The sequence below is a fragment of the Canis aureus genome, chromosome 5 (assembly GCF_053574225.1).
Source record: "Canis aureus isolate CA01 chromosome 5, VMU_Caureus_v.1.0, whole genome shotgun sequence".
Classification (NCBI taxonomy): domain Eukaryota; kingdom Metazoa; phylum Chordata; class Mammalia; order Carnivora; family Canidae; genus Canis; species Canis aureus.
The window spans coordinates 68,726,328-68,739,674 of NC_135615.1; positions in this window are offsets into that span (position 1 = coordinate 68,726,328).

Here is a 13,347-nt window from a genome sequence, read left to right on the forward strand (position 1 = left end):
ATGGTAACATAGTAAATATGTGTTAATCTAAGAATTCATAATAACTTAAACATTTTTAAAAAATATTTTTTAGTTATTTATTCATGAGAATCACAGAGAGGCAGAGACACAGGCAGAAGGAGAAGCAGGGTCCTTGCAGGGAACCCGATGTGGAACTCAATCCCCAGACCCCGGGATCACACCCTGAGCTGAAGGCAGACGCTCAACCGCTGAGCTACTCAAGCGTCCCCATAACAACTTTTTAAGTTCATTTAGTTACCTTATGAAAAATGTCAAGGAACCAACTTATTATTTTGATAACCGTAAATGCAAGGGGAAAAAAGCAAGCATTTAGACTGCTTTTCTTGTATGAAATGTATTTCAGGAAAACCAAATAGTTAAGGAGGGGAAACATGATATAAAGTTTCTCTTTAGAAAAGTGTTCTAGCTATTAAATGAAGAAGGATAGGGATCCCTGGGTGGCACAGTGGTTTAGCGCCTGCCTTTGGCTCAGGGCGCGATCCTGGAGACCTGGGATTGAATCCCACGTTGAGCTCCTGGTGCATGGAGCCTGCTTCTCCCTCTGCCTCTCTCTCTCTCTGTGTGACTATCATAAATAAATAAAAATTTTAAAAAAGATTTATTTATTAAAAAAAAAGAAGAAGGATAGAATTGAAATATCACATTTTGAAGCCCCTATGAAAATAAATCCTGGGGACACCTGGGTAGAGATTACTTAGAAATAAAATCTTTAAAAAAAAAAAAAGAATTCTTAGGGAAAAGTTTAAAGTCAAATCTAAATTTGATCAAGTATCTAGGTCTAAGAACTAGTTTACAGATTATGTAGAAGACAAGAAACTAGTTTAATGACACAGTAAGGATACAACTGACAATATGCAGAGTCTGGAAAACTCAGCAAAAATGACCTAACTCTAAATTGAGTTGTAAGGTATAACCTTATCTGAATCTTGATTCAAACAAGCTCTTCTTAAATTTTGTGAGACAATCCATAAAATGTGAACACTAAATGAATAATTTTATTATATTAATAAGTAGTTTTTAACTTTTAGGTGTAATGAGGATTTTATGCATATGTTTGTTATTAAAGCCATCATTATCTTCTGGAGATACATACTCAAATTATTTATGGATGGAATGATACAACATCTGGGATTTGCTTCCAAGTAATCTTTGGAGGGAAAGGGTGACAACATACGTAAAACAAGAATAGCCTGAGTGGATAATTATTGAAGCTGGACATTCATTATGCTTTCTACTTTTGTAGATGTTTATAATTTTTCTATAATAAAATGTCTTTTTTAGAAAAATAAAGAAGAGCAAGTAATAATTTGTCTATGTATACTATATGTCATGTATATAATATAGTAACATATATTATATATAACAATATATACATATATACATATACTATATACACTATATATATATTATATACTATCTACAATACAGTATATGTATATAGTTTGCTTTTCTTGCCAAAAAATGCAGGACAAATTAACTAACCATCATTACCTACACGGGATGGATGGGAATGGGGTGAAAATCTAGCAATGGAGAAAAACACTCTTGAGTATATCTCAATAGTTTTTAAATTTTATACCAAGCAAATTCACATATTCAATTATTTTACAATTGAAACAGAGACAAACAACATAAAATAAAATTGGTATCATAGTCACAGGGAGAAAATAATTATTTTAAATCATTTTTGAACACAGAACTCTGTCTTACTGATATTTACTCTAAGGATAGGAAGGATTGCAAAGAAATCTTCAGCGTGACTTAGTTTATTGTTAATAGTGATATGGATATCACAATTTTGAAATAATTTTATGAACATATATGATTAAATAATGCATTACTGTTAATTAGCACCACGCTGTAATCTTGTAAAGGAGATATAAGCAACAAAATGGCTGAATAAAAATCATGTAATATTAAATTAGAATATTAACAGGAATTAATGAAATTTAAAATACATATATATTTCCTAATTCTGTCCCTTGAAAGTGTCCAGAAGCAATAACAACTCAGTAGCAGCAATGAACACACTAAACGCCTAGCTCTTGGTTTCTTTTCTTTCTTTCGTTGGTTTTTTTTTCTTCCTTAGTACTCAAAGACTGTAGATCAATTATTAGATGATATCATGCTCAAACCCATATGTCAACTGTTAGAAAGCTTTCAGAATAAAAAGTTGGAAGGAAAAAATCAGGTGCTATTTTACAGAAGAATTTCAACAAACCTTCAAAGAATATATAGTCCCGCCTTAAACAAATTATTCCAAAAAACAGGAAAAGAAGGAAACTCTCTCAAACCCTTAAGTATGATAAAAATAAAGAAATCCTCAACACTGGAAGCCAAATGAAATAAATGAATTTAATGATATATAAAAACTGGTAAATAATTATTTCAAATTACTGTCACACAGTACCCTGTCTGTACATCTCTGGTGAAATCTATCCAAAGAACAAAATTGGGGAGGGATGGAATTTAGAAGCCTGACAAATTCCCTAGACTTCTCTGGCCCTTCCTTTTTTTTTTTTAAGAATTTATTTACTTATTCATGAGAAACACAGAAAAAGAGGCAGAGACATAGGAAGAGGGAGAAGCAGGCTCCATGCAGAGAGCCTGATGTAGGACTCGGTCCTGGGACTTCAGAATCATGCCTTGAGCCAAAGGCAGACACTCAACTGCTGAGTCACCCAGGCGTCCCTCTGGCCTTTGCATTTATCTCATGGCAGTGTAAATGACGTAAAACTTCATGGTAAATTAATACTGAACATTGCATAAAAATCACAAAAGAAGACCATAAAAGTCTATAATTCCAGCATCCTGAGATTACCATGGTGACACTTTGCTAATAGATCTTTTCAGAGTGTTTTTGTGCCTATACCCACTTTTGTAATATTACACTTGTTACTAATAGTTCTTTGTGGGCATTTTTTAAAAATTATTTATTTATTTATTTATGATAGACAGAGAGAGAGAGAGAGGCAGAGACATAGGCAGAGGGAGAAGCAGGCCCCATGCACGGGGAGCCTGATGTGGGATTCAATCCCGGGTCTCCAGGATTGAGCCCTGGGCTAAAGGCAGGTGCTAAACCGCTGCACCACCCAGGGATCCCTGTGGGCATTTTTATATGCAGTTGTGTATGTGTATTTTTTGTCAGATTTTAAATGACTCCTTAGTTTTCTGTGGCCTGCTGATTTATAATTTATGCCATATTCTCCTTTATTGGATATTTTGATTATAAAATGTTTTGTCATCATACTGCTACCATGAACAACCTCATAGGATGATTGTTGGACATTATTTAGGTCCTGATTGACCATGAATTTATTGTGGAATGGAATTTAGAAGCCTGACACCTGCACCAATCTTTCTGATAATTCTTTTACTTTCTTACAGCAAAAGTTAATAGTATGAATGCAGGTAATAGATAGGTTGCATTTTGTATTTTTAAATGATTGACATTATGTCAGGCAGACGTAACAGAAGACAGCGGTAAGAGTGCAAAGTTATTGGTAAGAGTGTTTGAAATTAGGTGTATGGCACCTAAACTGGATAGGAAGGGATATCAAGACAGGGAGGAGGTGACAGACAAGAGGGGGGCCTAGAGACTGAAGATCCTTAGGTGCATTTTTCTTCACCTCAAAAAGAGGGAACCCAGCTCAAACTAACTTAACAAAAAAAATGCATTGGCTCATGTGAAAAGTCCAGCAGCTGAGTGGGTTTTGGCTTAGCTAGTATCTACAGCTCCATTTCTCTGGAATTCCCTAGGCTGTGTGCTTGTGGTTCCAGGCAGGCCTTCTCAAAGCAGTGAAGTTCAGAAACTAATTTTCTAGTACCACTTCTCTACCTGCTATTTCACTGGCACAAATTGGGTCATCCATTTCTGATCATCCACTTCTTATCATCATGGGAATGTTATCACTGCATAGCTAGTTGTGTTCCTAGATGAAGAACAGGCCAAGGAGAATGGGATTATCCTCAGACAAAGCAGGCCCTGTCTGGAACCTAGAGTAAGGGAAGCCCTGAGGCATGTGGGCTTCATAGAAAGATAATTTACTTAAACAAAAATTTTAGTACTCTTAAGAAGGAGGGAAGCAACCATCAGTGTCCACCACAGACACTAAGAAATAAACATGTAATAACAGACTGGGATAAATGTTATGAGAAGTGGGGTAGGAGTTTGTAGCTTTTAAATTGAGACCTGAGAGAGGACTTCCAGAGAAGATGGTTGGAGTAGGGGATCCTGGCCCATGGATACAGCTAGAAAACACATCACTAGTAAATAACCCAGAAAATGACACAAAGACTGACAGAACAGACTCTTTACAGCTAAATGTAGAGAAGAGGCCGTATCAAAGAGGGTAGGAGAGGTAGATAGGCACTAAGAAGCTAAATGGACCCAGGACTGTCCAAGGGACAGTCCTTCAGGAGGGACCTGATGGCATGGAGAGGAGAAAGGACCAGACAGTCACACTGGGGAGACCACACAGGGAAACTGAATCCCCATAACATTTGGCTTTGAAAACCAGAGGAGCCAAATTTCACAAGTTCTTACAATCAGCAGGACTTAACATCTGTAACTTTAAAAATCTCTGGGAGAGCCAGGAGGGTGAGAGGAAACTGAGTCCCACCCCTTAAAGAGACTGTACAGGGATCCCTGGGTGGTGCAGCGGTTTGGCGCCTGCCTTTGGCCCAGGGCGCGATCCTGGAGACCCAGGATCGAATCCCACATTGGGCTCCCAGTGCATGGAGCCTGCTTCTCCCTCTGCCTGTGTCTCTGCCTCTCTCTCTCTCTCTGTGTGTGTGTGTGTGTGTGACTATCATAAATAAATTAAAAAAAAAAAAGAGAGAGAGACTGTACAGCAAAGAGCCCATGGAGATACAGCATAGAAGCAGCAATCAAGCTGAACAAAAGGGATAAAAATAATAATAATAAATGAAAATAGAGAACTCAGTGATACCATCAAGTCTAATAACATTCACCTTATATGAATACCAGAAGGAGAAGAGAGAGAAAAGGGGGCAGAAAATTTATATGAAGAAGTAATATCTGAAAACTTCCCTAATCTGGGAAAGGAAACAGATGTCTAGATTAAGGAGGTGCAGAGAGCCCCAGACAAAAATCAACCAACAGAGGTCCACACCAAGACACACAGTAATTAAAATGGCAAAAAAAAAAAAAAAAAAAAAAATAGTGATAACGAGAGAATCTTAAAAGCAGCAAGAGAAAAGATAAGAGTTACATACAAAGGAAACCCAAAAAGGCCATCAGCTGATTTTTTTCAGCAGAAACTTTGTAGGCCAGAAGAAAGTGGCATGATATATTCAAAATACTGAAAGATAAAAACCCGAAGCCACAAATACTGTCTCTGTCGAGACTATCATTCAGAATAGGAGACATAAAGAGTTTCCCAAACAAAATTTAAAGGAGTTCATGATCACTAAACCAGCCCTACAAGAAATATTAAAGGGGACTCTCTGAGTGGAAAGGAAAAACCATAAGTAGGAGTAAGAAAAGTAGAAAGCACAAAACCAGTAAAATTAAGTATCTTTATAAAAATCAATCAAAGGATTCACAAAATAAAAGGATGTATTTACCTAAAACATAGGGGGGAGAGGAGTAAAGAATGGGTTCAAACTTAAGTAACCATCAATATAATATCGACCACTATATGCATAAGATGTTATATGCAAACCTAAAGGTAACCACAAATCAAAAACCAGTAATAGATACACAAAAAATAAAGAGCAAGAAATCCAAGCATCTCACTAAGAAAGCCAGCAAACTGGAAAAGAGAGCAAAAGAAGAAAAAGTAAAGAATTATAAAACAACCATAAAACAAGAAAAATAGCAATAAATACATACGTATAATTACTTTGTAAATGGACTATATGCTCCAATTAAAAGACATAGGGTGACAGAACAGATAAAAAGGAAGACCCATTTATATGCTGCCTACAAGAGACTCATTTCATACCTAAAGACACATGCAGATGGACAGTGAGAGAGATAGAAAAGTATTTATCATGCAAATGGAAGTGAAAAGAAAGCCAGGGTAGCAATTCTTATATTGGACAAAATAGGCTTTAAAACAAATACTGTAACAAGAGACAAAGAAGGACACTATATAATTATAATTAGTGTTATATAATTAACAATCTAATAAGTTCTATAACAATTATATATATTTATGCCCCCAACATAGAAGCACCCAAATACATAAAGCAGCTGATAACAAACACAGAGGAGGTAATTGAGACTAATACAATAATAGTAGGGGACTTGGACTTTAGCATCCCACTTACATCAATGCATAGATCATCCAAAAAGAAAATCAATAAGGAAACAGTGGCTTTGAATGACACATTGGACCAGGTGGCTCTAACAGATATATTCAGAATATTCCATCCTAAAACAGCAGAATACACATTCTTTTCAAGTGCTCATGGAACATTCTCCAGAACAGATCACCTATTGGCTACAAAACAAGTCTCAACAAATTCAAAAACATTGAAGTCATACCATGCATATTTTCCAACCATGATGCTGTGAAACTAGGAAATTGACCACAAGAAGACATCTAGAATGAACACAAATACATGGAGGTTAAATAACATGCTGCTAAACAATGAATGGGTCGACAAAGAAATCAAAGAGGAAATAAAAAATACACCAAGACAAATGAAAATGAAAATACAATGGCTTCAAATCTTTAGGATGTAGCAAAAGTGGCTCTAAGAGGGAAGTTAGAGCAATACAGGCCTACCACAAGGAGCAAGAAAAATCTCAAATAAATTGAGACCTGAAAGATGAGTGGGCATTAGCCAGGGGATGAATGCAGGGAAGAAGAATCCATGAAGTCGGTATTGCCTGTGCAGAGGTTGGGAAGAGCTCACAGAAAGGGGGTTGCCATGACTGAAGTGTGGTAAAGTAGGAGAACAGTGTGTGACAGAAGGCAAGTGCGAAATCACAAAGCAAGGGTGGGAAGCTGAGTAACATGACCTGATATATGTTGTATGAAAATAATGTGCTACTTCTGGAGCTCAGGTTGAAGAAGGCCAAAAGTAGAAGTAAGAATGCTGGTTAGGAGGTGACTGCAGGGGATCCCTGGGTGGCGCAGCGGTTTGGTGCCTGCCTTTGGCCCAGGGCGTGATCCTGGAGACCCCGGATCGAATCCCACATCGGGCTCCCGGTGCATGGAGCCTGCTTCTCCCTCTGCCTGTGTCTCTGCCTCTCTCCCTCTGTGTGTCTACCATAAATGAATAAATAAAATCTTTAAAAAAAAAAAAAAGACGTCTTTTGGAGATTTATTCCACATCATCTTGTGATTGGTTGTAGAGGCAAGAGGGAGATTTATTCCACATCATCTTGTGATTGGTTGTAGAGGCAAGAGGGAGAAGATTCAGAGGTGACTCTAATGTCTGACTTGAGCAACTTGGATGGATGATGCGATCTTTACTGAAATGAAAAAAAGAAGAGATTGGTGGGCTAGGAGGAAGCTCAGGGGAATCATTGTGGACCTGCCAACTCCCAGAGGAGATGCCAAGTAACTAGTTGTACAAATCTGAGCTCAGGAGAGAGATTAGCAGCAGGACTAGCAGCACTAGTGATGCCAGAGGTGGGGGGTTCAAGGACAAACATGGCTGAGCTGGCGTGGCCAAAGACTGCATGGCTATCCTGTTATTGTCTGGGCCACTCTGGGTGATGACAAGACTTCGAGCCAGGGGAGGAGGTCTTCAGTGATTGTAGGGGCAAGTCCAGGAGGTGGGGACTGACGCAGGCAGGGAAGGGCTATGAGATGATACAGGTGAACCATAGGGGCAGGGTTTCAAAGGACCTACTGGTGGAGCATGGTCAAGAGTGCAAGCCCTGGAGCCAAACTGCTGGACTGGAATCTAGGTTTTCCCGTGGATCTGGGATGAATCATGAACCTGAGCCTCTGTGGCTCCCACCAGGGCTGATAACAACATGCCTTCATAGACAGTTGAGGTGAGACTAAAACAATGTCATCCGTGGTCCTTAGCAGAGCGCCTGGCCCTCAGGTCCTTCATACATGGGAGCCTTTACAGCTATTAGCTCCCAATCATTGGTCACAGAAATAAGGGAGAATAGAAAGGAATGATCTGGAGACAGCAGCAAGATATGAGAAAGACAGCAACCCTGCGTCCCCTAGGAGGAACCTAGATGGGGAGCAGGTGAGCAGCTCGTCTGAGGGAACTGCTGGGGGTCATGGTCTTTAGGATAAAAGCGGACTCCAGCAGGACCGGATGATACTGCACAGGTTAGGCAAAGAGAGGGAGGCACTAGAGGCTGGTCAATGTGCAGCAGGACTTCTCAGGGCATTGGACAGGCCTGGAGGGGAACAAGAGGGTTTCAAAGAGGCTGGCTCAAGGAAACAGCAAGCCAGGGCACTGAGGGCTGGTCATTAACATTGACATGTGAGGTCGTCCTGACACTGAGAAAGAGTTCAGCTGTGGGCTTTATCTCTGGACAGCAAGGGAAGGCCCAGAAGAGGGCGTAGAGCATCACCTTCCTGCAGAAACACACACAAGCAATGGGCAAAGGCCAAGAAACCGAGTCGGGCCACTCAGCACACTGGGACCGGCGGTGCTGGTGGACTTGGCCCTGACTTGGTACACAGATCAGAGAGGAGGAAGAGCTCCTGTCTGTGTGTCTGTGGCCGGAAATGAAATTCACCTTCCAGACCCTAGAATCCCTCACAGACCAACAGTGAATCAACATCAGAAAGTCCTGACCAGAAAGAAGGCTTTCTGTTCCTTTCTCTTCCCTTGCCAGGAGAGTGGGAAAGATGCCCACCTGTGGTCAGTGGCCTTGCTTTTAATCCTCTTTAGCCATAAAACTCCTAGAAGAAAACATTGGGGGGATCCCTGGGTGGCGCAGCGGTTTGGCGCCCACCTTTGGCCCAGGGCGCGATTCTGGAGACCCGGGATCGAATCCCACATCAGGCTCCCAGTGCATGGAGCCTGCTTCTCCCTCTGCCTATGTCTCTGCCTCTCTCTCTCTCTCTGTGACTATCATAAATAAATAAAAATTAAAAAAAATTTAAAAAAAAAGAAAACATTGGCAGTAAAGTCTTGGACATCGTTCTTGATCATGGCTGTGATGGAGTGTGGGTGGAACGGGGAAGGATATAGAGCGTTGACCCAAGCAACAGTGAAGAAGCTGCCTACTGTTTCTAGGCTTCTCCTTCCCCTCCACCTGCTCCAATCCCTGCTCTCCCCATTCAGCTCTGCCTGCCCCAAACCCACCTCTCCTGGCTGCCTGCTTTCCTCATGCCCTGGACACCCAGGACAGCTGACCCCTGTTTCTACTTCTTCTTTTTTTTTTTTTTAATTCATGAGAGACATACAGAGAGAGAGAGAAAAAGAGAGAGAGAGAGAGGCAGAGACAGAGGAGAGGCAGAGGCAGAGGGAGAAGCAGGCTCCACGCAGGGAGCCTGACGCAGGACTCGATCCTGGGTCTCCGGGATCACACCCTGGGCTGACGGTGGCACTAAACCGCTGAGCCACCCAGGCTGTCTGTGTTTCTACCTCTTACTCTTCCCGACTCTCAACGTCCATTGCTTTCTCCCTGTCTGTCCCTTTGTTCCTTCTCTTCCCTTACCTGTTTCTTGCACTCCCCATCTACCCACCATCTTTTCTGACTTGCCACTCTTTCTTCTCTCAATCCTTCCTTTGGTCCTGATCTGCCTCCTTCCTCAGGCTGCCTGAGCCCTGGAACCATGGAGTCCCTCACACCTCCTCTTCAGACCTCAACCCCAAGGAACCCCGATCTCACCTAGATTCCTGGTTCAGCCCAAAATTTGTGGCAACATGAACACCCAGCAGCCTATTGACAAGATGGCCAACAGAGAGCCAGCCCTAGGCCAGCCCCAATCCAGGAGGCATCTCCCTCAGTTAGGATTGCTTTCTCAGGTGTACTAGTCATACTAGTCATGTCCAGCAATGACTATCCAGACTGATAGCATAATTCTTGTTCCTGCCTGGGTTGGCCAGTCAGCTTTAGTGGATCCCAACATTTGTAACAGATCTCTGGGCCCTGCTAATAGCAAGAGCATGGCAATAAGATGTCTGTGGCACTGTCCTGTCTTCTAGGAAGGCAAGCCCTGTGGATCTGGTCACTGTCAGAGCACTTGCAAGAAAAAATTCACATGAAAACATGTCAACAAGACCTGGAACATCTCTTCCAGGGAGACAATGACTAATTTTCTCCCAGATCTCACCTTTGTCCCAAGATGTGCAGAACATTAGTGCATCCCAACCACTACTACAACCTAACACTTGAGATTCTGACTCCTACAGGAAGAAACGGTTTCCAATGGATTCTGATTAAAGCCATGTCAATGCCTGAAATCTCTCTCTCTTCCCCTCTACCAGTTTACAACCAGCATTCAAGGACAGCAGTTGAAAAGGCAAAAAAGTTGCCAATGCCCCACTCAGCAAAAATAAAGAGTGAAAGTTGATTAGGAAATTTCATTCTTGAGCCACAAAGACTCCTGGACATTACCACAGAGGTGAGTGGGAGAAGGAAAGAAAGAATCCCCATAAAGACCCTCCAGAGAGCTCTCCTCTCCTTGAGTACAAAGTGTGTCAGCTCTGTTCCTGAACAGGGAGGCAAATCAGAAGAGCCAGGTAAAATTCAGCCTCTGGGAAACCTTCCTTTCTTTTTATCCATAATCATCCTTGTGTTATTTGGGCCCCAGATACCTCGGATTTCTAGCATAGAGATCCCAGGGGAAAATCAAAGCAGTTATCTGGAGAAGGCCAGCAGCCCAAGGAGCCACCTGTTAGGGACCAAAGGCAATGACTCATGAGTTTGTACATCCATCCACGTGTGAAGAACCATGGAGAACAGTGAAAGAAAGAGGTTAGTCCAGCACAAAGGGCATGAGATCATACAGCCTCACTGGACATTCCTGATTCCCTGTTGCCCTTTCCTCCACGCTTTGAGGGCAATGAGAGAGATGCTAGAAGAGCCCAAAACAAGTTTGTTTTTTCTTTCAGTTTAATTGATATAATTTATTAATTTATCAGGTCACTTCATCCCAAAGTAGGGTTTAACTAGCCAAAAACTGAAACACTAGGGATCCCTGGGTGGTGCAGCGGTTTAGCGCCTGCCTTTGGCCCAGCGCGCGATCCTGGAGACCGGGGATCGAATCCCACGTTGGGCTTCCGGTGCATGGAGCCTACTTCTCCCTCTGCCTATGTCTCTGCCTCTCTCTCTCTCTCTCTCTCTGTGTGACTATCATAAATAAATAAAAATTAAAAAAAAACAACAAAACAAAAAAACTGAAACACTAGCCAAAGTATGAAAATAATGAAATTAAATGAAAAATGAAAATAATAAAAGATAAAGAAGTAAAAACAAAACCAGACAAAACGAAGTCAGGGTCTGATGCACAAATTGCTAACCAAAAAGGGCCTGTTCGGTTTTAGAATTGAATCTTGAATCTCTGAGCTTCTCGGTGGCCAAAATTCATCCCATTTTCATTTCAGAGTCACTAAGTTCAATCACAAATGTTGGGTTTTTGTAAGAAATTAGTTGCTAAAAGAAATTCCCTGGAGATAACATGCCCAGAATATGCCAGAACAGTTTAGCATGACCTCCAGCCTGGCTAGACAGCCTCACCTCCTCCATCTATTTCTGCTCAACTTCAGGAGTAGGGTTGGGTTGGGGCCGCATACATAGTCATGAACAAGTTGTTTCTTACCGGGTGCTGTCTGTGAGGGCATTTTCCTGTCTTGCCCACCCCCCTTCCCAGTGAAGTTTGCAGTGAGGGTTTCAAAGAAGCAGCTTGCCACCACCACCACCACACCACCATCACCACCATCACCACCATCACCACCACCATCATCACCACCAGGGCCCACCCTTGCCCCTTATGCTCATCTCCACTGCCTCTAATGTGTAGCAGCTATTCTGTGCCCTGTGAATTCCCTGAAGTACTGAAGCTAAGCCATCTTCTACATGGAAGGAAGGAGTCTTTTCACCGGGGTGTCATATTTGTCACCTGGCACCAGAGTGGAGTCAATGACTCTCCAGAGATTCTAGTGACAGTGGCCCTGTCAGCTGCTGCCCATGGCTCCTCTCCTGCTTGGGCTCACATGAACCTGTAATGCCAATCCAGAACCACCCTTACAGGTACATGTGTTTTCTTACTCTTTATTCCTGTGGCCCTCATCCTGTAGGTGGCATGATTATAGGGTATTCTCCAGCAACAAAAAAGTGAAAATCGAATGTGATTTCAGGAAGTATCATGTAATGGCAGACAGGATCAAAATCATCTGCACATACAAAGAGATTAGATGCCCTGATAGGAAAATTGATGTCTGTATGCATCCTTATTCTATCTGTAGTGTTTAGGCAAAATTGTTCAACTGGATCCTACCCTTGACCATTCTGATTCTCTTGACTTAACTAATGGCTTTTCAACCAAAGCAGCTCTCAGCCCTGAGATGTGGGTGGACAGACCCACACTGAGAAGAGGGCAGGGTCACTGGGCACAGGCTCCTTCTAGGGTTCCTGACAGGGACCAAGTGAGAGGTGTGTCAGAGGGCAATGAGGCCCCCAGCATGGGGCGTGGAAATATAGTGAAGGCCACTACATCAAGAGGCGATTCCAGATTTGCCTACAGTCAAAGGAAGGGAAAAAACGATGCTAAAGACAGGGTAGCGTTAGTACTGATGTCAGGAGAGACACACCAGCCAAGAGCTGTGGGAAGTGGCTGCCACCCCGGACTCAACGGCACAACTTGAACCCCACTCTCCTGCAGGCCTTCCCTGACCTCCCACATGTAGCACCAACCTCTAGGTGCAGCTGGGGCAGGGCCTGACATTGGTGTCTGCTGCTAAGCAGAGGGGGCGCTAAGGGGAGGATCAAAAGGAGAGGTGGGCTCGAAACTGGGATAAGGGATGCTTCCCGTGAATAATTCTGACTGTGGGCACTGGCTCCATTCAGAAGGCTCCCCAAGCAGCCGGGGGACTGCAGCCCTCTGGACAATAATGCTCTTAGGAGGGAGGATGTGTCTGGGGGACTAAGTCTATAGGAGTCTGAAAGTGCACGCCTCACTGGAGGTGTGTGAAGGAGGCTTGTCCGTGGGCCAGAGTGTATTGTGCATGCCCAATGGGTGGGCCCTGTAGGGAGACCTGAGTGGGGGGGATTTGGAGGAGTCCAGGAGCCACTCAGGTGGGGCCCGCACGCGGTAGACCGGGCTGCTAAGAGGGGAGCCCAGGGCAGGAGCCAGACCTGGAAGTCCTAGGCTCGCACACAGCCAAAAAAAATGCAAATGGAACAGTGAGGGGAGCCAGTGCACC